This window comes from Rhinatrema bivittatum, chromosome 1, assembly GCF_901001135.1.
Source record: "Rhinatrema bivittatum chromosome 1, aRhiBiv1.1, whole genome shotgun sequence".
Taxonomy (NCBI): Eukaryota; Metazoa; Chordata; class Amphibia; order Gymnophiona; family Rhinatrematidae; genus Rhinatrema; species Rhinatrema bivittatum.
In genome coordinates, this window is record NC_042615.1 from 224,092,094 (window position 1) to 224,114,941 (window position 22,848).

Here is a 22,848-nt window from a genome sequence, read left to right on the forward strand (position 1 = left end):
AAAGACCTGCAGAAAAAGGACTGCTGTATAAGAAAACAGACCCTACTCAATCTCACCAGTACACAGAATTTCCTTTGAAACAGTTCATAAATGCAACTCTAGGATTTGGGACCTATACCGTATGTTGCTCACAGGTCCAGTGAGATAGGATGCAACCAACATGCAGAAGAAAAAAAAAATGTACAAAAAGTACATCGGAAAGCAGACTCTTCCAAAATAGCAGCTCTTCAGCCTTTAGACTTCTTCTCCGATTTCAGAGGATTTAATCAGATGGCCAGCTCAGTTCTGCAACACTCTCTCTAAAGTCAATCTGGCCAGCAAACAGGCAGGACAGAAAAGGAATCAGTCTTGCTGTGCTCCAGCTAAGGGAGTAGCGACAGCCTGGCAAATGCAAATCTCCAAGAACCACATTCAAAAGAGGCTTCTTTGTTGTTTTTCTTTTATTCTATTTTTTAACCTTGAAATAAAAATTTGGTTTGATTGTATCCATATGAGATTCTTCCTCTGTTTCAAGGATTAGCTTGACTTAATTCGGCAATGTTTTACAGTTTCTTTTGGGTAAGAAGAGCCAACATCAAGGTCTCGAAAGAGCCAAAGGATTTAGTACCACTGTGTCTTCTAGAAAGATAATTATATTCAAGTTTCATTTTAAAAATGACCTTTGTTATGCCAAGTCAGGGTTTCCCAAACCTGTTCTGGTGACCACATAGCCAATCAGGTTTTCAGGATATCAAAAAGATTATAGATAGATAAATATATTCATACATACACATGAGAAATTCACATATAGCAGAAACTCAGGATATGCAAATTTATTTCATGCAGGGGCAGATTGTGGGAAAATATTGGCCCAGGAGATTTTTCTCCATACTGGCCATGGGTACCCAATTACACACACAATATAATTTACATAGTATATGCATACACACACACACCTTAAAATTAATAAACAAAGAAATTTCCCAGTTCCATGCTCCACACCTGCGAACTGCGCAATTCTACAATTAGGCAGTGCCTGAGGCCAGGCATGGAACAAAACTGTAAGGCGAAACCAGCAAAAAGTGTCCCCATCTGGCCAGTTCCCTCAACCCTCAAACAGCCACGTTCCCAGAGGAATGGCAGATAACGTCAGTGATAATATTTCTAGGAATCTGGCAACCCAGCCAGACTCTCAGGAACCCTACTACCTACCTCCCATGTTTCCCTAGCATTTGTGCACCAGGGAAGTGGGAGATGGGTGAATGGTGGGGGATATGTGTGCAGTGCCCTAGGTGATGCTTACAGCCTTGTTCCCTCTCCCCTAGCCGTTCTCACACACAATTAAAAATTATGCATTAATATCAGAGCTTACATGAAAACGGACATCAAAGTACAGTCTTCTGAGGAAAAAAATCACGTACAAAAACATGTATATATATTTACATGCACTACTTAGGTACCAGCCAAAAAATGCTTCAAAAGACACTTTGAATTCATATGGTATTAGGCCTACTGTAATACATTTTGAGTGTGGGCTTGACCCTTAGAGAGCCATAAGTAAATTGAATAACAATATTGAATAACCTCCGATACCAAAACAGCGCTGTCAGCCTTCAAACAGCAACAGTGTTGCCATCCTATGAAAAAGGCAATATAGCAATTATACCAGGCCCTAAAACACCAATACACCTGCTATTAGGAAACGGAACAAGCCAAGCTGCTATAGATCCCTACACACTAGCAGAATGCAGACAGATCTTCACCAAATACAGAATAAAAAGAGACCATGAAGCATACACAGAAACCCAGACAAAAACTGAAAAGGAAATTGCAACAAGACAGACACTGTATGTAGTACAACAATGGAAAAACTGAAACATTACCAATCCTCACAAAACATTAAACAATAAAATCAAGAAATATAAAACAATCATAACAGTAAAACCATACTAATAAAAAGAATAAATATTTTTAAAACAGGTGACAAAACAGAACAACTAATAATTAAACATTTAAAAAAATTTTGAAAACACCAATAAAATATTTGAAAACTGCAGACCCATCAAATAACACCCAATAATTAAAACTAATAAAAAAGATTAAATATATTCCTCACTCTCCATACCTGGGAACTTTTGGTTTCCAGTCACCCTAAGACTGTCATGGACTTGGGGGGGGGGGGGGGGGGGGGGGAGGGAGAGAGAGAGACCCACAAACTATCTCCTCTCTCTCACAGGTACACGCTCTCACGTGGACATGCTCTCTCTCACGCACGCTCCTTTCCTCTCAGTCTTACATGCATGCACTTTTGCATTCCCTCCCTCTCTCTCCTACTCACATGCATGCTCTCTCTCATGCACTCCCTTTCCTACTCACACACATGCTCTCTCTTATGCACACCCTCCTACTCACAATCATGTTCTCCCTCAAGCACTATCACCCTCTCTCTCCTACTCACAAATATGGCACTCTCTCATGGACTCCCTTCTCTCTTATATACACGCACAAACATGCTACCTCACTCATACACACTCTCACACCAGGGTCTCTCTCTCACTTTTCTTCTGCTACCAGCTGGATGGGCTTTATTTCTTTGGCTACCGACCCTCTCTTTCTCTCCCTCCTTCCTTACTTGGCTTCGATGGCCCCACCAGGCCTCTCCCTCCCTTCTATCACTACTGCTGTGTACCCCCGGTATTGCCAGGCCTAATTATATCTTCCTTACTCACCTACACCCTCTTTCCCTTTCCTATCTCCCCCCACATTCATCCAATGTTCTTCCTCTTCCTAGGTTGTCTGACTGCTGGAGAGGGGAGAGGAGAGAGCCCCACTTATGCATGGATCTTATTTATGTTCTCTCTCTCCACTCACGCCTCATATTCTCTCCTTCATATTCACTCCCTTCCCACCTTCCCTCTCATTCTTTCCCCTCCCTTCATTTAGGCCTCTTATTCCATACCTTCTGCCTTCTTTTCCCTTCCTTAGTCACTCCCACTCGTCAACATTCTCCCAGCCCTCTCATTCACTCCCTTCACCTCACTTCCTTACTTTCTCATCTGTTCGTGGTCCCCCTCCCTTGGGTCTTCTTTCGCTAGTGGGGCCTGGCCTTCCCACCAGTGGCTCTTCTCCGGGGTGGGCCTGGCCTCCCCGTCAGTGGCTCTTTTTTGGCGCGCCCCAACACCAGAGGCTCTCAGCATTGGCATGTTCAGCCAGCCAAGCGAGCACTGGGGCCAACTTCGGAACGGCCCCGATGCTCATTTGGCTGGTGGACCTGGCCTCCCCCCCAGCGCTGAGCGCCTCAGGTGGGGGATGTACTCTTTGCCCCAGCAGCATGCCCATGAATCGTGCCTCACTTACTGCAGGGGTACTTTGGGGGGGGGGGGGGTATCCTGTTCGTGCTGCAGGGCTTGTCACCGCGACACAGCCACGCGGTGCCCTCAATGCGAGCAGAAGCAGAGGAGACCATGTGATCAGCTAGACCGGCCCACTGGGGGGAGAAGCCTGATCCCCCGATAAGGCAATCCACCCCTGATCTCATGTATATTCATTGTGGATATCCTGAAAATCAGACTGTGGGATCACCAGGATAGGTTTTGGCAACTCTGCTAAAGAAATTCTGAGGATCTTAACCCCTGAATGTCCTTAAACAGGTGTGACTGATGTGACTTCTCTCTTAAATGTACAGTTATCCCTTAATAAAAGTGGAATAAAAATTCAAAATCATGCTAAAACTTCTTTCCTACAGATAATTTTTAAGGGGACATCAGTGAACTCAGTTATTTCTGATTTGAGATTTCCCTTTCTAGCAGTTCTCCGACACATTTGGATTCCAGTCTGAAAGCACAACTGAAGAGCAGGTTGAGGGCAAGGTGAGAGGCCAGGACAGCTGTGAGGAGTGAGTAGGAAAAAAAAAATAATAGGAAAATGGGGAATAGTTCACTTTAGGTCAACATGAAAGATATTTCTTTTACAGCTTTCAGTGCATTATCAACGAGCAGATTCCAGCAGCAGGCAGGTTAAAACACTTTTCTGATGGAGGAGGTAGTGCTTTCCTGGAAGCTAGCTTTTAGTAGAAAAGACAGAAGGCTGCTTTTCATTGTTACTTCCTGGGACTCTACCACAGGAATTTGAGTACTTTTCATGAAGCAGCAAGAGAAAACCATACATGCCAGAACACGATACTGCCAATAGGAGCTGGACTCTTCTTCTGATGTTCCTGCTTATGCCTTGCATTCTGGGTTTTAGAGCTAAACAAGGAAACAGGATTTCTCACCTCTTTCCATTCACATATTAAGGTTAAAAAAAAAGGTATCTTCAAAACTGGCAATACCAATGTCTCTAAGTTTAAACCCCCACAGCCTTGCAATTGAAACCAACTGTATTCAGTGCCCGTAGGCTCCCAGCAATTGTGCAGCTGAGGGAGAAGACACACGGGGGCCGATGCAATAACAGTGCACTCAGCTGAGCACACTGTTTAACCCACAGTTAGACATGGATTGTATAGGCACTACCTTTAGTGCCTACACAACGCGTGTCTAACGCGAAGCAAAACTAATAGCGCTCATCACATGCAAATGCATGTCGACGAGGTTATTAGCAATCTCCAGCAAAGCAAAAAAAAAAAAAGAAATGCATCTAAGACGTATATTTTTATGCTAAAAAAAATGATCACCTGCCTAGAGCAGGCATTAATTGCTGAGCACTCTCAAAAGTTGTACAGAAAAGCAGAAAATCCTGCTTTTCTGTACATCCTCCTACTTAATATCGTTGTGATATTAAAGTAGGAGGAACGAAATCTTAAAACAAAACAAAAAAAGTTTTAAATAAAGGTTTTAAAAAAAAGTGCCGGCGGTCAGGTTCAGGAAACGGACACTCAGGTAACAAGCATCCATTTCCTAAACCCCTGGCTATGCGCGATTAGGAAAACGGACGCCAATAAATTTGGTGGGATTCTAAGGGATAAATAATTGACAAATAAAATGGTCAGTTCACCTTTAATGTCTTAAAAATAAGAACCAAAATCTTGAAATGTAATCTGTTGCCAAACAGGGAGTCAATGCAATTGCTGCAAAAGCGGCATGACATGTTCCCAGTGCAAACCCCTTAAAACAATTCAAGCGGCAGCATTCTGCAATACTTGAGGGGCCTTTAGATGAGAGAGCAGTCCAGCTTAATGAGAATTACATTAATTGTCGTTAAAACAAACATTTGAACAACTGAACGAAAATCATTTTTGACTCAAGCATACTTCAAATAACGAAGTATTCGCAATTTAAAATAACCTAACCTTAAAACAGATTGAATTTGTGGCTTAAAATTAAGTTGCGAGTCAAACTGAAAGCCTAAATTTTGTACTACATCCTTGAATTAAATTAAATTCTGTCCATTAATAACTTCCTGAATTAAAAATAATTAGCCTGATGAGAAAAACATACTGTAAAACCTTGGTTTCGGAAAGCTTCAAAAGCATCCAAGAGTAAACAATAATGGTTCAGGGTTCAGAGGGAGGTATCTTTGAAAGATACTAATGAAGTAGGAGATTTAGGGCATCCCAAAGAAAGGTTCCAATAAAAGCAAAAGTAGTCCATATGCCTATAAGTAAAGGATCACTTGAGCTAAAATTCCAAATTATCCCTATCAACTGAAAAGCAGGATGTCAATACAAACAAACAAAAAAAAATCACTTTGAAATGTCTGTATGCCAATGCCAGAAGTCTAAGAAGATGGGAAAATTAGAGTTTATAGCAGTGCATGATGAGATGGATTTAATTGGCATCTCAGAGACATGGTGGAAAGAGGATAACCAATGTGATAATTTATACCCTGATATAGCACTGTGTCTGAAATTGGTTTATCCGATACGGTGTTAAAATGGTTTGAATCTTTTTTAACAAACCGTTTTTTTTCAAGTGCAAGTGAACAATACGTGCTCTAACAAAATCAATCTCGAAACAGGGGTACCGCAGGGCTCCTCACTTTCGGCACCATTGTTCAACATTTATATGTTGCCGTTATGTCATCTGCTGTCAGGTCTTGGTCTGACATTTTCTATCCGCAGATGACATTCAGATTCTGCTGCCAATAGAAGACTCTGTTGATAATGCGTGTAAACTGATGTCAATGTATTTGACAGCTATAAAACGAGTACTTACTCAGTTGAGACTAGTATTAAATATTGAGAAAACTGAGATCATTCTTCTTGAAAGGAAAATATCTCCTAGAAGTACAAATCATATAGTTCTGCAGGATCACACCACTTTAGAACTTTCAGAAACCATCAGGGATCTGGGTGTCTTCATTGACCAGGAATTCAATTTCAAAAAGCACATTTTGATTAAAGTACGAGATGGATATGCAAAACTATTAGTACTTAGACTTTTGAAACCATTATTAGACCAAAATGATTTCCGCACAGTTCTGTAGGCACTGATATTTGGAAGCCTAGACTATTGGGTTTACCTGCTTCTACAATCCGGCCACTTCAGGTTCTCCAGAACGTGGCGGCCAGAATTTTAACTGGTACAAAGAAAAGTGATCACGTAATGCCAATATTGATCATTTTATATTGGCTCCCAATAGAATCCTGGATCAAATATAAATCACTTTGTATTTTGCATAAACTAATCTATGCTGATCAGGTTGACTGGTTGAATGCTGCCATTAAATTACACGTGCCACAGAGAAATTTACGATCCGCTAATAAAGGTTTATTAATTTTACCATCTGTGCAATCAACCCGCTTGAACCAGGTGAGAGAAAGAGCATGGTCTTTGGCAGGACCTAAAATTTGGAACATGCTCCCTGCAGCTATTAGATTGGAGTCCAATGTTAAGCAGTTTAAGAGAGATCTTAAGACGTGGCTTTTTAGTGAAGCTTACTCAAACCAATCTTAATAATGTTTTATGCTTTTAGCTTCTATGGAATGATAGCTTGAGGAATATTGTTTACGGTTTGATTATTTTATTTAGTATTTTATGGTCTTAATTGTTATTAACAATGTCAAGATGTTACAAGATGTTTTATGATGTTATTAGAGTTTTTTAGATTCATTTTTAGGGGTTTTTTTTTTTTTTTTAGAGTTATTTTATTTAAAATCTGTTAAGATACCGATGTTGCTAGTCAGGTATTTTAGGCCTTGTTATTATGTGTAGTAGATTTCATATGATGTTTTATTCTTGTTGTGAACCGTTACGATGGTCCCCTAGTGACGGTATATACAACTAATTAAATAAATAAATAAAAATGTCACAATGATAGGGAGAAGCAACTGGTAGGTGGATGGCGTTTTATGTCTGAGATGGCATAGAGTGCAACAAGATAAAGATCCTGCAAGAAATTAAGAAGTAGATTTTAAAAAATATGCACACACGCTTCCATGCGTGTGCGGTTCCCAGTGCATGCACAGACGCGGCTATTTTATAACAAGCGCGCATTGACACGCACATGTTGTAAAATACCAGTCCCGCGCGCAGTTGCGTGCCAGATTTTCATGTCCGCGTGTGTATGTGAGTGGGTGGCCTGTTCCACGTGCAGGGGTGGTTTACAAAAATATGTGCGGCGATGAATCGGGCCCCTCCCCCCGGTTCCCTCCAATTAAAGACCGGACTGGGAGGGAACTTTCCTATCCCTAACCTTCCCCTTCCCACCTCTTCCCCGACCCCTAAACTTACCCTAACTAACCTATTTTTTTTAATTTTTGAACTTACCTGCTCCTTTGAGCAGTAGTAGGTTCTGTGCGCTGCCAGCACGCACTTCCCTAGGACAACGGCTAATGGTGCTGTCCCGCCCCACCCTGCCCAGACCCCCCAGCCCGCCCCTTTTGCAGGGTCTGACACTTCTGCTCGCAAGCCCCAGTTTTTACGCATGTGGCCCTTTTAAAATTGGGCCGTAAATGCACACTTGAATCTTTATGGGTAAAAATCCCATATGTGTTGGGTAAGATTATAGCGATAGGCATATACTACCATCCCCCTAGCCAAAATGATAAGATGGATGATGAAATAAGAGAAATTAGGAAAGCTAACTAAATTGGTAGTGCAGTAATAATGGGAGATTTCAATTACCCTAATATTGACTGGATATTATAACATCAGGACATGCTAGACAGCTAAAGTTCCTAAATGAAATAAATGAAAGCTTTATGGAGCAAATGATTTAGGACCCAACGAGAGAGGGAACTATTTTAGATCTAATTCTTAGAGGAGCACAGAATTTGGTGAGAGAGGTAACAATGGTCTGCCAGGAAAAATAGTAGAAATTAATCTAAAGACCAAAATCACAGAACATATACATAGACATGGTTAATGGGACACAGCCAGCATGGATTTATCCAAGGGAAATCTTGCCTTACAAATGCGCTACATTGTTTTCAAGGGGTGAACAAATGTGGATAAAGGTGAACATTAGATGTGGGGTATTTAGATTTTCAGAAGGCGTTTGACAAAATCCCTCATGAGAGGCTTTTAAGAAAATTTTAAAAAGTCATGGGATAGGAGGCGGTGTCCTTTCGTGGATTGCAAACTGATTAAAAGACAGAAAACAAAGAGCAGGATTAAAATGTTTGTTTTCACAGTGGAAAAAGGTAAACAGTGGAATGCCTCATGGATCTGTACTTGGACCGGTGCTTTTTAATATATTTAAAAATGATCTGGAAAGGGGTAAGACAAGTGAAGTGATCAAATTTGCGGATGACAAAATTATTCAGAGTAATAATAATAGTAATTAGAGATGTGAATTGGCCGAACCTGTCGGTCTGGCCTTCGTTAATCGGCCCGCCACAGAAGGTTTCGTTTGTTCGGGCCAATTTTATTTCGTCTGCCCTCCGAAACGATGCCCGAAACCCACCCCAACCCTTCAAATTAAAAAAAAAAAATCCAAACCCACCCCAACCCTTCAAATTTAATTAATTGCAACCGCGCAGGCCATCCATTGCTCCTACCATGTGACAGGGGCTGACCAATGGCACCATAGCTCATGTCACATGGTAAGGGCAAAGGGCCATCGGCACCATTTTGATTAGTGGCAACCAACGGCCTAAAAGGGGGAGATCGCTCCTGGGACCCCACTGGACCACCAGGGACTTTCGGTAAGTCTTAGGTGGGGGTTTGCAATTAATTAAATTTGAAAGGTTGGGGTGGGTTTGGGGTTTGATTTTTTTTTTAATGTGCCCTTTCTCCCCTCCTCAAAAATGATAAGAAAACCACACAAAATTTTGTGGGTTTTCTTATCATTTCGTGGCCCCCCCCCCCCGAAACGCAACAAAATAGGAAATAGAGACGATATTTCCTATTTCGTCACAAACGAACGCACATCCCTAATAGTAATAATCACAAGCGGATTGTGACAAAATACAGGAGGACCTTGTGAGACTGGAAGACTGGGTGTCCATATGGTAGATGAAATATAATGTGGACAAGTGTAAGGTGATGCATATAGGGAAAAATAACCCTTGCTGTAGTTACACAATGTTAGGTTCGATATTATTAAGAGCTACCACCCAGAAAATAGATCTAGGCATCATAGTTGGTATTACATTGAAATTGTCGGCTCAGTCCGCTGTGGTGGTCAAAAAAGCAAACAATGTTAGGAATTATTAGGAAGGGAATGGCAAATAAAATGAATGTCGTCATAATTCTTCTGTATTGCTTCATGGTGAGACCGTGTCTTGAATACCATGTTCAATTCTGGTCTTTGCATCTCAAAAAGGATATAATTGCACTGGAGAAAGTACAGAGAAGGGCGACCAAAATAAGAACATAAGAACATGACATGTTCTTAAAATGATAAAGGGCATGGAACAGCTTCCCTATGAAGAAAGGCTAAAGAGGTTAGGGGTCTTTAGCTTGGAGAAGAGAAGGCTGAGGGGAGATATGATAGAGATCTACAAAAATCATGAAAGGACATGAACAGGTAAATGTGAATTGGTTATTTACTCTTTTTGGATAATACAAGGCGTAGGGGGCACTCCATAAAACTAGCAAGTAGAATATTTAAAACAAATCTGAGAAAATTCTTTCACTCAACGCACAATTAAGCTCTGGAATTCATTGCTAGAGGATGTGGTTAAGGCAGAGACAGGCCGATGCAATATCGGCCCGCAGAAAACGGGCACTCATGATTGAGGGCCCACTCTCCTAATGCTAACCAGATCGACCTCTCTGGGGCGCCGAATGCAATATGGAAATGGACTGTCATGGTAAAAAGGAGGCACTAGGGGAAATTGTGCGCCCCTAATACCTCCTTAGCACAGGTGCCAGGAGAGGTGGCTGTCAGCAGGTTAGGAAAATGGACGCTCAATTTTATGAGCGTCCCTTTCCTAACTTGATCACCGGAATACTTTAATTTTTTATTTTATTTTTTTTAAATGTTCTCCTTTTTCTGTTCCTCCATCTTAACATCACCACAATATTAAGTCAGAGGAAGTATAGAAAGCAGTCTTCTCTGCTTTTCTGTAAACTTTTTGGGCTCCTCAAAAAACTTAATGCCTGTTTGAGGCAGGCAATTTTTGAGGGTTAAAATATGCGTATCAGGTGTACTTTTTTTTTTTTTTTTTTGCATCAAGGGGAAATAGCTAATAGCCTCATTAACATGAATTTATATGTGATGAGCACTACTAGCTATGTACGCTATTAGACGCACATTTTGGATGCACTAACTCCCGTTTTGCAACAGGGAATATGGAAGTGCATCCAAAACGCTGCATCGGCCTGTTAGTGTAGCTGGGTTTAAAAAAGGTTTGGATAAGTTCCAGGAGGAAAAGTCTATAAACTGCTATTAATCAATAGGAAATAGCCACTGCTTGTTGCTGGCTAGCATGGGATCAATTTAATGCTTGGATAATTGCCAGGTACTTGCGACTTGGACTGGCCACTGTTGGAAACAGGATACTGGGCTTGATTGATCCTTGGTCTGGCCCAGTATTGCATATCTTATGCTCTCATCTATAGCTGCAACTTCTGCTCATGTCTCCCACAACAATCTTGATACTTTAGAAGGACATTACCCGGGCCTTTTCCCTTCCTTTTACTTCACAGCTCTAACGTCTGTGTATCAGACCGTAAAAGTCAGGGCCCAGTGTTGGCTGTCTGAATCCAATTCCTCTTTTACCCCTGCCATTGAAGTGGACAGCAATATTGCAATTGTGTCAAAATCATGAACGTTAATTTGTTAAGGATAGTAACTGCCGCTCCATGTAGGTTACCCCCAGGCACCCTTTTCTTCATTTCCATACTGTAGCCTTTAGAGATCCACAGTGTTTATCCCATGACTTTTTGAATTCATTTACTGTTTTTGTCTTCACCACTTCTTCCGGAAAGGCATTTCAGGCATCTACCACCCTCTCGTGAAGAAATATTTCCTGATATTGCTCTGAGTCGTCCCCCACTGGAGTTTCATTTCATGACCCCTAGTTCTACTGTCTGCTTTCCAACGGAAAAGGTTTGAAATTCGTACATCATTAAAACCTTTCAGGTATCTGAAGGTCTGTATCATATCTCCCCTGCACCTCCTTTCCATCAGCATCTCCTTATAAAGTCTTCCAATACAGACCCCACACCTTCTCTGGACCGCCTCTGTCCTGTCTTTATCCTTTTTTGAGATATGGTCTCCAGAACTGAACACAGTACTCCAGGTGAAGCCTCACCAAGGACCTGTACGAGGGCAATATCACCTCTTTTTTTCTTACTGATTATTCCAGCCTACAATTTACTTTTATACCGTATCACCATCATCCTTAGCTCATTCCGCGTTGACCTGTTGAAGGGAGCATAGCTCACAAAAGCTTGTCACAAATCCATTAAGAGCAAGTTAATTCAATAAAAAAAAAGTCACATGTGACTTATTTGTTGATCTTTTTGGAGAATCTACAGAAATAAAGGTCAAGGAAAGAAAAAAAAAAACTACACCATTTTATTCAGAGAATCTTGAAAGCATTGCATCTCCCACGTCCCCTTCACACGAAGGCAAAAAAGGGGCTCATTATTTTTCAAAACTGCCATTGCCCTCTCTCCTCCAATCCGATGCTTTGCATTTGGCTTGTGGAAGAGTGGCAGGAGGAGCACAGTTGTCTCTGGAGCATCATGATGTGTTTACTCCGAGGGGAGAAGGGCCATCTGGGAATTCACAATAAAACTAAACGATTCTATATCAATTCCCTTCTTTGTCACATGGATCAGAGGAGAATTTAATAGTTGATGATCTCACAGCACAGCACTGTCGGCAGACTGCAAAGCTCACTATAAAACAAGAAACCTACTCAGATCACAATAGCTGCAAGACGGCCACTTCATTTTTAGTGGCTTTCAACTATCCAGGGTCAGCTTGGTAGGCAGGACAAAGAATTAGAAAAAAAAAATAAAAATCTGCCAGTCTAGCTTTGCTCCCTCTCCTGCAGCCCATCAGATTTTCTGGTTGGGTTTTCTGAATTCAATTACAAGGCCCTTTACATCCATTCACGAAATAAGCTATTAATGCACGGCTGCACGCCATCAATTTGTTTCAACTTCGGTATATAAAAACATACAAATAAAAAAAATAAAATAAAATAGTGGGGCTTAAGCCTCCCTGCCATCAGTAGCTTTCAGTGGTGCTGGTCCTGGGGCTCGTTCTCTTGCTGGTGCAGACCGGCCTCCCTACCAATGGCTGTGTTCAGTGGCACGAGTTTTGGGGGTTTCTTTTCCCTGCTAACCTTTCTGCTGCCGCCACAGGGGAGAACTTCCTCCACGGGCTGAATCCAGCCCCAGGAAGGAAAAGCAGGGCAGGCTGGCCAAATGACTCCTGCAAGCAGAGTCTGGTCTGCGGGCTATGGACTGGAGACTCCTGCCCTTGGGTAACTGTACCTAGGATCACTTCACTACTAAAAGCTTTTTTAAAAAATAGGATGATTGAATCCTATATGTGGGACTGTTTTTTGTTTTTGTTTTTTTTTCAAACTGCACCTGCAGATTTTATTTTTTTTTTTAGTTATAACCACTTTAACTCCTTCAATGACTGCTTGGGTGGAATAGGCTCTCTCTGCATGGGCTCCCATAGTGACAGTGAGAGGGGGCTGGGCCGGGCCACTGTAGGGCCTGTCAGTGTGCAAGAGCAGTTGAAGCCCCACGCTGAATTTTCTGCAAGGATTTGCTGCTACTGCAGGCCCAAGTGCCCATTCTTAGGTAAAGGGAGGAAGATCTAGAAAGAGAGGACCAATGACATCAGGGGGTGGGAGGAGGGATCCACCCCTTTGCCTATGGGCACTTCCCTTTCAGATCCATCCCTACCTCTGCCCTACCTTTCTTCTGCTCCAGACACTCTCACGCCCAACACCCTACTACCCTTCTTCTTCATGCGGCCCAGTGAAAGGGGAATACCAGGCAGCTGCCTCTCTTTCTGGCCTGGGCCCCCACTGGTGGTAAAAGCAGCAGCCACATCTCCTGCCCACCCTCTTGGTCCCTCTTCCATCAGGACCCTGCTGCCAAATTCTAAGCACACCATCAACCCGGTGTTTGGGATTTTTCCAGCTCTGCCACATGGAACAGTACTGAGACATTGTAAACATCATCATACTTTGATAGACTTGATAGGTTCTATTTTATTTTGCCTTTTTTGTAGAGAGGGGACAAGGAAGTTCTAGTTTTACCATATTTATTTGGAATTAAAGATCAAACAAATTTAAAAATCTGAAAGTCAAGTCTGAATTTTCTTTTGAATCTACACTTAACACATACACCAGAAAAAGTGTTGGTCTTAAATTGTAACAATAATTATAGCATATGACAGGGAGGGGAAAAAAAGGTGTGGTTTAATGGTTAGATTAGTGAACCACAAGGCAGGAGAAGTTCAATACACTAACTCTGTGTCACCCTGTGCCAGACTCTTGATTTCCTTGTGCCTCCATTTACTGTAAACTAGGTAAATGTGAAACTGTTTCTATCCTCCTTTTGGAAGTGTACATGCATTCTAAGTACAAGATGCATGCTGCCAAGTCATCCATCCCAGAAGTGGTTGCATGCTGAAGAAGTAAAAACTGTAAAATGCAGTGCGATCCTGTTCAGATGAAGGACACCAAATAAATCCAAAATTGTGAAATACTTAAAGAGATCAGTTTTCAGAAGATCTAGCCAGGAAACTGAGGAGTTACCTTGCTAGATCCGCAGGGTTGAAAATTGATTCCTGCTGAGCAAGTAAATATAGTCATTCGTTTTTTGTTTTTTTTTACTAGAAAGCTGTGGAGAAATAGGGCATTCCAGGAGGCAGGGTTAGGTTAGCGGAGGGAAAACACACATGTATGTTTAATTTTTAAATGCATGCACACTCCAGTATGCAGCCCACCCGCAGAAATAGCAGGAATAGGGTATGCAGATACCTTTTTACTCAGTACACTGGCAATTTCTCTTACCTTCTCACTAGTTCAAACCCTACACATGCATCAATTACACTTCATTTTCTAAAATTAAGGTGAGCATTTCAGAATTGTTGCAAGACTGTCTCCTCATAAGTCATTGGGCTTTTTTTTTTTTTGTTATCCTCATAACTGGCACAATTTTAACCAGATGTGAGAACCAGACGTGCATATTTTTCTACAAGCCGTGGCAGTTAACATTTCATTCCCAAATGAAGGACATTTTTATGAGCATAATTTGGATTTCTTAATGAAGCACTTAACTGACCCCCCGTGTTCTTTTCAGTAAATATTCTTCCCATTATTTCCTCACTCCCACAGGAATAAAATAGGAGGGAATCCTAGGAAGATGTATTCTGTTAGGCGATACATAAATGATTCTTAAATAAATAAATCCTGACCAAACAAGGCTTTAGTTTATTTTGAAACAGCCATGGTTCTAATTAATATGCATTTTCTACTAATTTGTGCCTACTGGGGAATCCTTACTGCATTTTTATTTATTTGCTTTTCATCTAGTCCTGTTACTCTTTTTTTTTTTTTTTTAATCATCCACTGTGGAACATACCGCAGCAGGTAATAACCAATAGGCATGCTGTGAGGCCTGGGTCTGCAAATGAAAGGCTATTCACAGCACCCCTGGCCCGCCCAGGAGATAAAAGATCAGATCCAGGAATCAAGCCCAGATTATCCTGGGTGCAGTGCACAGTACTGCAGTTTAGCCACCGGGCCCTTCATTACAACCTATGCAACTGTTTGCAAAAAATAAATCAACCAAAACAGCCTAGATGTCAAGGAAAGGATTGAAATGACCATAATCTTAAACTACCAGGGTCCATACACATACAAAAAACAAACTGAAAACAAGTTGTTTCACATCCCATTACAATCCCTGTTACCTCTTGCCCCCACGGTGTTACTGCCCAGAGACAGACAAGGTTTGACAGGATTTCCCTCCCAATTTCAAAGCATTACTTAAAAATCAGGAAATGCTATAAACCTTCCTATTCTCTGTACTGCATTAAAGCTCATTCTTATTTTTCTTAACTTCTGCAAAGTCCCAGTTCTGTATCATCAGCATTAATTAAACGGCGATCTGGCAACCTTTTCAGCAGTTTACCTTCTTCGCTTCCAAAAAAATTTCTCACACGTATATCATGCCTTGTTAATGATCTCCCAGCAAACGGACTGTAGGAAATCTCTTTATATTATACTAGTTAAGCCATTTTTTACTAGATTTCAAGAATTAAATTCCTCTCACTGAGGGCATAGAGTGCATGCAAAACACAAATATTGCTGTCCTAAGAAAGGTCTATGGGTAGGAAAAATCTTCAGCTCGCGTCCCCGCTGCTCAGATGAAAAGGGACCTCTTGCAACGGGGTTAAGCGGGCGCGCACATTGCTCCACGGCAGTCATGTGGCCATGGGAGATACCTGGCTCAGCAGCTCGCCCGTTTGGTCCCGAACCCATAAATTACAGGACAGCCTCCGGATAGGAAACCTGGGACTTCAGCCGTCAGGGTAGCCTCGGACCGGTCGGGGGAGGAGGGGGCAGCACCAAGCCAAAAACTTGGCTTTTCCTCCCTCTGCTTTCCCGGCGAGGCGCGCGCGCGCCCGCGCCCCTCGAGCACAGGTGAGAGCCATGCGCGAACCGCCACGCGCCGGGAGCGGGAAGCGCGAGCCCCTACCTGCTGCTGCTGCTACTCAGCGAGCACCGAGGAACCACCAGCGAGCCATCAGGAGCCGGGGCGCCGGGTCTGCCCAACTGCAGCCTCTTCCTGCCCGCCTCCCGTCGCTACTGCTGCTCTTTCTCCTCCTCCTCTCTCCCTCCTGCAGCTCTGGGGCTCGTTCCGTCACACACACATCTAACCCTCTCTTCCGGTAAAGCGCGAGTAAGCGAGGGCGGTGCGAGTACGCGAGCTCACTCCAAGGTCCCCCAGCTCATTCTGAGTGCAGAAGGAGCGAGAAAAGCGGGCGGCGGCGCCTTGACATATGTAACTGTGCAATTCTGCAAGTCTATAAGACAAACAGCTCCTGCTTTGAGGAGCTTACAATCTAGTCAAGACAAAATAATATTCAGAAAGTCGAAATTTTTTATTCCACACTTTTCAAGTAAATGTTTTTTCATTTTGAAAATAAAATGTCTCCAAGATTTTCTCCCTTGCCAACGTCTGGTTAACTTCCTTCCCTTCAGCATTCCTTTTTACAGAAGAACATAGGACATGCCATGCTGGACCAGACCACAGCAGCCTAGCGTCCTGTCTCCAACCATGGCCACCCCTGCTCACCTGGCAGTACCCGGCAGATGCCAAGAGGAAATGTCGTTCATTGTTACTCCCAGAAGCAAGAAATGGAGACTCCCAAGTCAATCTGGCTAATAACTGTTAATGAACGAACCTGCCTTTCAAAATCTTGTCTGAACATGTTTTCAAGTTAGCTACACTACTAGCCTTCACCACTTCCAGCAGCAACAAATTCTACAGCTCAATTGTCCATTGAGTGAAAAAATACCTCTCTGATTTATTTTAAATCTTCAACTTGTTAATCTCATGGAGTGTCCCTAGACTTAGTACTATTTGAAAGGGTAAATAACTGCCCCTATTTACCTGTTCTACCCCACTCATGATTTTATAAACCTCTATGTGTCCCCTCTGTCACCTCTTCTTCAAGTTGAAGAGCCCTATCTGTTTAGCCTTTCTTCATAACGGAGCTATTCCATCCCCTTTATCATTTTTATTGAAACATAGAAACATAGAAATGACGGCAGAAGAAGACCAAACGGCCCATCCAGTCTGCCCAGCAAGCTTCACATTTTTTTCTCATACTTATCTGTTTCTCTTAGCTCTTTGGTTCTATTTCCCTTCCACCCCCACCATTAATGTAGAGAGCAGTGATGGAGCTGCAACCAAGTGAAATATCAAGCTTGATTAGTTATGGGTAGTAGGGGAAGTAACCGCTGCAATAAGCAAGCTACACCCATGCTTATTTGTTTTACCCAGACTGTGTTGTTCAGCCCTTATTGGTTGTTTTTCTTCTCCCCTGCTGTTGAAGCAGGGAGCTATGCTGGATATGCGTGAAGTATCAGTTTTTCTTCTCCCCTGCCGTTGAAGCAGGATATGCATTGAAAGTGAAGTATCAGGCTTATTTGGTTTGGGGTAGTAACCGCCGTAACAAGCCAGCTACTCCCCGCTTTGTGAGTGCGAACCCTTTTTTCTTCTCCCCTGCCGTTGAAGCAGAGAGCTATGCGTGAAGTATCAGTTTTTCTTCTCCCCTGCCATTGAAGCAGAGAGCTATGCTGGATATGCGTGAAGTATCAGTTTTTCTTCTCCCCTGCCGTTGAAGCAGGATATGCATTGAAAGTGAAGTATCAGGCTTATTTGGTTTGGGGTAGTAACCGCCGTAACAAGCCAGCTACTCCCCGCTTTGTGAGTGCGAACCCTTTTTTCTTCTCCCCTGCCGTTGAAGCAGAGAGCTATGCGTGAAGTATCAGTTTTTCTTCTCCCCTGCCGTTGAAGCAGAGAGCTATGCTGGATATGCGTGAAGTATCAGTTTTTCTTCTCCCCTGCCGTTGAAGCAGAGAGCTATGCTGGATATGCGTGAAGTATCAGTTTTTCTTCTCCCCTGCCGTTGAAGCAGAGAGCTATGCTGGATATGCGTGAAGTATCAGGTTTTCTTCTCCCCTGCCGTTGAAGCAGGGAGCTATGCTGGATATGCGTGAAGTATCAGTTTTTCTTCTCCCCTGCCGTTGAAGCAGAGAGCTATGCTGGATATGCATTGAAAGTGAAGTATCAGGCTTATTTGGTTTGGGGTAGTAACCGCCGTAACAAGCCAGCTACTCCCCACTTTGTGAGTGCAAATCCTTTTTTCCACATTTCCTCTTGCTGTTGTAGCTTAGAGCGATGTTGGAGTCACAGTAACCATGTGTATGTTTATTGAATAAGGGTATTGTCTCCAGGCAGTAGCCGTCATTCTGGCTAGCCACCCACTCTTTATTGACGGCCTCTTGATTTTATGGATCCACAGTGTTTATCCCACGCCCCTTTGAAGTCCTTCACAGTTCTGGTCTTCACCACTTCCTCTGGAAGGGCATTCCAGGCATCCACCACCCTCTCCGTGAAGAAATACTTCCTGACATTGGTTCTGAATCTTCCTCCCTGGAGCTTCAAATCGTGACCCCTGGTTCTGCTGATTTTTTTCCTATGGAAAAGGTTTGTCGTTGTCTTTGGATCATTAAAACCTTTCAAGTATCTGAAAGTCTGTATCATATCACCTCTGCTCCTCCTTTCCTCCAGGGTGTACATATTTAGATTCTTCAATCTCTCCTCATAAGTCATTTGATGAAGACCTTCCACCTTTTTGGTCACCCTTCTCTGGACCGCCTCCATCTTGTCTCTGTCTCTTCGGAGATACGGTCTCCAGAACTGAACACAATACTCCAGGTGAGGTCTCACCAAGGACCTGTACAAGGGGATAATCACTTCCCTTTTCTTACTCGATATTCCTCTCTCTATGCAGCCCAGCATTCTTCTGGCTTTAGCTATCGCCTTGTCACATTGTTTCGCCGACTTCAGATCATTAGACACCATCACCCCAAGGTCTCTCTCCTGCTCCGTGCACATCAGCCTTTCTCCCCCCATCGAATACAGTTCATTCGGATTTCCATTCCCCATATGCATGACTTTGCACTTCTTGGCATTGAATGTCAGCTGCCATGTCTTCGACCACTCTTCCATCTTCCTTAAATCCCGTCTCATTCTCTCCACTCCTTCCGGCGAGTCCACTCTGTTGCAGATCTTAGTGTCATCCGCAAAAAGACATACCTTACCTTCTATCCCTTCCGCAATGTCGCTCACAAAGATATTGAAAAGGACCGGTCCCAACACCGATCCCTGCGGTACACCGCTTAAAACCACTCTCTCTTCAGAGAGAGTTCCATTTACCATCACACATTGTCTTCTGTCCGTCAACCAGTTTGCAATCCAGGCCACCACCTCGGCACTCACTCCTAAGCTTTTCATTTTATTCACCAGTCTCCTGTGCGGGACAGTGTCAAAAGCTTTGCTGAAATCCAAGTAGATGACATCGAGTGCTCTTCCTCGATCCAATTCCTTGGTTACCCAGTCAAAAAAGTCAATCAGATTTGTCTGACAGGATCTTCCAATGGTGAATCCATGCTGCCTCTGGTCCAGCAATTCTCCCGACTGTAGATAGTTCACTATTCTCTCTTTCAACAGTGACTCCATTACTTTTCCCACCACCGAAGTGAGGCTAACCGGTCTGTAGTTACCAGCCTCTTCTCTGTTCCCACTCTTGTGAAGCGGGACCACCACCGCTCTCCTCCAATCATTCGGCACCACTCCCGTTTCTAGGGATCTATTGAATAGGTCACACAGCGGACCTGCCAGCACATCTCTGAGCTCCCTCAGTATTCTGGGATGAACTTCATCAGGCCCCATGGCTTTGTCCACTTTCAGTTTCACCAGCTCTTCCCATACATTTTCTACTGTGAATGGAGTTACATCTACTCCATTCCCCTCCAGTTTCTTGTTAACTAGTGTCGGTCCTTCTCCAGGGTCCTCTTTAGTGAACACAGAACTGAAGTATTCATTTAATATTTCTGCCATTTCTTCGTCTCTCTCCACACATTGATCCTTTCCACCTTTCAATTTCACTATACCACTTTGAACTTTTCTCTTTTCACTGATGTATCTGAAAAATGTTTTGTTACCACTCTTTACCTCTTTGGCAATCCTCTCTTCCGCTTGACTTTTTGCCATCTTGATTAATTTCTTCGTCTCCCTCAGTTCTACCAGATATTCTTCTTTGTGTTCCTCCTTTTGGGATCTTTTATATTTCTTGAACGCTGTTCTTTTAGCCTTTATTTTGTCAGCCACCTCCTTTGAGAACCAGATAGGTTTCATTTTTCTTTTGCTTTTCTTTACTTTTCTAACATATAGATTAGTTGCCTTGGTGATTGCTCCTTTTAGATTGGTCCACTGTTGATCCACATCTCTCTCGTTTTCCCAGCCTTTTAGTTCTTCCTCCAGGTACTTCCCCATTTCATCAAAGTCTGTGTTTTTGAACATCAAAACTTGGGTTTTTGTGCTTCTTTTCCGTGTCCTTTTTGTGATATTAAACCATACCGTTTGATGATCACTGGTGCTGAGGTGGGCACCCACCTGGACGTCTGAGACATTATCTCCATTAGTGAGCACTAAGTCGAGTATAGCTCCTTCTCTCGTGGGTTCCATTACCATTGTTTGAACAAAGCTAATTGCAGGGCATCTACTATTTCTCTACTATTATTAGATTCTGCAGATGGGATTCTCCAGTCTACATCTGGCATATTAAAGTCTCCAACGATCACCACTTCTCCTTTCTTTGCTATCCTGTGGATGTCTTCAATCAGATCTCTGTCCAGCTCTTCCTTTTGGTTTGGAGGCCTGTAAACCACTCCAATAAAAATGGATGCCCCATCTTTTTTTAAGTCGGCCCATAGTGCTTCTTCTTTGCCCCATGTTCCTTGCAGCTCAGATGCTTGGATATTGTTTCTGACATATAGAGCCACTCCTCCCCCTTTCCTATCCTCTCTGTCCTTCCTTAACAAGTTATAGCCTGGTATTGCCGTATCCCAGTCATGATATTCTGTAAACCATGTTTCCGTGACAGCAACAACGTCCAAGTCTGCCTCCACCATTAGGGCTTGCAGCTCTGGGATTTTATTACCCAAACTACGAGCATTTGTGCTCATAGCTTTCCAGCTTTCTTTGCTCAGGTTACTGCTGTTCCTGGACTCCTTTTGTGACCTATTTAGTTGAGTTTTGTTATCCACTTTTCTCTTTGCATTTGTGCAAGGGAAGATATTAATGCCTCTGATGACAGAGTCATCCATCACTGTGAGCTTTTTCCTTTGGTTTCTGATTTGGAATTTCTGTATGCATTGGGTTTTTTCTCTCTTTTCCGATAACATTTCAATCTTTTTCTCAAGGACTTCTTCAGAATTTAATACAGAGAAGGCATTTTGTACTTGTTGCACTTGATACAGTGTGTGTCTACGGAACACAGGTCTTATTCTTCCAGAGCCCACTGTAATACTTTTTAAGTTCCTTAATGGCCTGTGTGAGTGGTGGGATAGAGTTGTGGGTTGCACAGCTTTCAATAATGGGTGTCTGTGGGTTACAGGTCTTATCCTACCTGAGCCCACGGTGAATCTCTTTTTTCTTGAGTTTTGGTTATTCAGTGGTAAGTGGAAATTATTTCCTGAATAATGTACCGTGGCTGAGACTCTCTTTATTGAAGCTAATTCAGCTTTAAAGTCATCCAGCTCCTTTTCCAAGGTAGAGAGTTTTGAACAAAAGGGGCAAGCCTTAAGTTTCCATATGATTACCCTCAATATAAAGGCTCCACAGCAGTTGCATTGAATAGTACTCATTTAGGTAAGTTATTTGATTGGTGCACCTAAGGAATAATCAATTTACTAATTTATCTGGTTGCCTATTATGAAGTTAGGATGACTACATTAGAAATACAAACCTAGGGGTGGGTGGGCAGAGGGGTAGGGTGGGAGGGAGTTAAACAGTTTATACCTAGGTCAAGCTGGGTAGGGCAAGACACTTTCTTGTCCTTTAGCTAGTAAAAGATCCCACAGCACTTATATCCCACAGCACTTATATTGCTCTTCTATGTGCCTTTTGTAGTTCTTCTATATATTTTTTTGAGATGGGGCGATCACAATTGCACACAGTATTTAAGGTGCAGTTGCACCATGAATCAATATAGAGGCATAATATTCTCAGTTTTATTCTCCATTCTTGTCCAAATCACTTCTAACAATTTATTTGGTTTTTTGGCCACCTTCATGCATGGAGCTGAGGCCAGTGACTCCAAGATGCATTTCCTGGTTGCTGACGCCTAATAGAGAACCCATTGTGTACCCATCATTTTTCCCTATGTGCCTCACTTTGCTCTTGAGTACATTCAGTTTCATCAGCCATTTAAATACTTGGTTCCTTTTGTGAAAATTAATAAAGATACTTAAACATAAAATACTTGGTTCCCCTGTCTCATATGGTCCCCCTGGAATTCCTCACAATCTGCCTGTGTTTTAAAATGTTGAATAATGTTGTGTCATCTGGAAATTTGATCACCTTGTGTTCATTGCTTCCTTTTCCAGATCATAACATAAGAAGCTGCCATGCTGTCAGACAGAGGGTCTATCAAGCCCAGCATCCTGTTTCCAAAAGTGGCCAATTCAGCTTACAAGTACCTGGCAAGCACCCAAACATTAAATAGATCCTACGTTCTAATGCCGGTAATAAGCAGTGGGTATTCCCTAAGTCAACTTGACTAAGAATAGTTTATGGACTTCTCCTCCAGGAACATTTATGAATATGTTAAACAGCACAGGTCCCAGTAAGATCCCTTTATTTGATTTGTTACACCACCTTTCTCATTAATCATGGTGATTTACATTAAAATTAATAAAATATT

General features: G+C 42.5%; 1 protein-coding gene across 1 annotated transcript in view; it reads right to left on the bottom strand.

Annotated features, from left to right (window-relative positions):
• Nucleotides 1–16,224, bottom strand: part of SH3BP2 (SH3 domain binding protein 2) — a 212,575-nt gene extending 196,351 nt beyond the window's left edge. The window contains exon 1 of the mRNA XM_029592104.1: nt 16,047–16,224. The gene's annotated coding sequence lies outside the window, so the exon portion shown is untranslated. The remainder of the gene's footprint in view (nt 1–16,046) is intronic.
• Nucleotides 16,225–22,848: the final 6,624 nt, after the last annotated feature.